Source organism: Schistocerca gregaria, chromosome 1 (genome assembly GCF_023897955.1).
Source record: "Schistocerca gregaria isolate iqSchGreg1 chromosome 1, iqSchGreg1.2, whole genome shotgun sequence".
NCBI classification, from domain to species: Eukaryota; Metazoa; Arthropoda; class Insecta; order Orthoptera; family Acrididae; genus Schistocerca; species Schistocerca gregaria.
The window spans coordinates 31,290,022-31,291,861 of NC_064920.1; the positions used below are offsets into that span (position 1 = coordinate 31,290,022).

Below are 1,840 nucleotides of genomic sequence, written 5' to 3' on the forward strand. Positions count from 1 at the left end.
CTATTAGCATGGTTTTAGTTACGTACGTCCCTAACTCGACGCAAGGAGTGCACTTACTAGTTTTATGTTCCACACTGTTAAAAAAAAATTTAAAATAAATAAATGAATAAATAAAAATAAATCACAATAATACACCAACTGTATCCTTTGCACCACATCACATCCCCAGGATGGGAGGGGGCAGACATCGGGGACAGGCCTTGGTTCGCGTCCCCTCCCCACCTTGCCTCCGCCAGCCCCCTCCCTGCTCCATCAAAAAATAAATAAATAAATAAATAAAAATAAAAAAATAAAAAAAATAAAATGGATAAGGCGTCGGACTTCTGATCCGAAGATTGCAGGTTCGAATCCTGTCACGGTCGTGTTTTTTCAGTTCTGAAAAAGAAGCATACCGTATTAGCGTAGCAATTGAGCAGTACGAAACCGTCTGAATGTTGCTGTTGACCATTTCCTGCTTGGAGATGCTCTTGAGCTTGAAACACACGCAACAAGACCGGTGTTAACTAGCGAAATGGTCTCGACAGCACGGTAGCGCAGCGTGTTCGGTCAGAGTGTTAGCTGTCCTCTGCAATAAAAAAAAAAAAAAAAAAAAAGAAACTGAGTTAATGGATCAACGACAAAATGAAAAGGACGTCTTACGACGTCTACCACGAGCAGATAAAACGAACAATATGAGATTTTTGCCGGCACGGTAGCTCAGCGTGTTCGGTCAGAGGGTTACGTACCCTCTGTCATAAAAAAAAAACTGGGTTGATCGATCATCAATGAACTTCATCGGATGTCTTACATCGTCCGCCCCGAGCAGATACAACGGAGAAAAGCGCACAAAATGAGATTAAAAAAAATGGATAAGTCGTCGGACTTCGGATCCGAAGATTGAAGGTTCGAATCCTGTCACGGTCGTGTTTTTCCAGTTCTGAAAAAGAAACATACCGTTTTAATGTAGAAATTGAGCAGTACGAAACCGTCTGAATATTGCTGTTGACCATGTCCTGCTTGGAGATGCTCTTGAGCTCGAACCACACACAACAAGACCGGTGTTAACTAGCGAAATGGTCGGCAGAGTGCCGTCGCCGCGTGTTTTGACTGGCACTTGCACATCTAAAACAACGTCGGAAAGTAACTCGTACGGCTTTTGAGACACATCAAGTATGTGTGTTAATTTTTACGCCACTAGCTCTGTAGGTTGTCATGCAATTCCTTTACCTCTCAGAAATGATTATGACATAAAAGTGAAGTACGTGACGAGAGTGACGTTAGGAAAACATTAGGCAGCATGGAGTGATTCAGTATGGGAGCACCCAACCCAAACAAGTACTGTGTGACGTGCTACCCGGCACGTATTTTCCGAGGCAGCCCGGCTAGCTCAGTCGGTAGAGCATGATACTTTTAATCCCAGTGTCGTGGGTTCGAGCCCCACGCTGGGACAAATGGAATTTTGTTCCGCTGCAGATGTAAATTACCGTTTTTCTGATTAACGTGATGTAATGGAAATAGCAACTTTAAACTTTTCCTAGGTCTCCGTCAGTCGCAAGAAAACTGTATTTGAATGTGAAGGTGATTTTGTAGACATGTGTGAAAGACATGTTCTGAAATGCAAGTGTTGTTGTTTGGAGAGCACATCGGCTACGTGTCAGATGTGTAGCCAAGCAGTAATGGGTCGCCATAGCTGCAAATATTACACGGTAGTATGAAGTGTTGTCAGCTGAAGACTGATGATCCAGACGATCGTAAGGACGAAGTACGCAAAAGTACCGCTGGACCGCGCCTCTTTAGCTCAGTGGCAGAACACTGATCTAGTAAACCAGGGGTCGTGAGTTCTCATCCTCACAGGATGCAT

The 1,840-nt window shown here is 43.8% G+C and overlaps 1 non-coding gene across 1 annotated transcript; it reads left to right on the top strand.

Annotated features, from left to right (window-relative positions):
• The first annotated feature begins 1,355 nt into the window (after positions 1-1,355).
• Positions 1,356-1,429, top strand: Trnak-uuu (transfer RNA lysine (anticodon UUU)). The gene has a single exon. It is a non-coding gene; the product is annotated as a tRNA-Lys (tRNA).
• Positions 1,430-1,840: the final 411 nt, after the last annotated feature.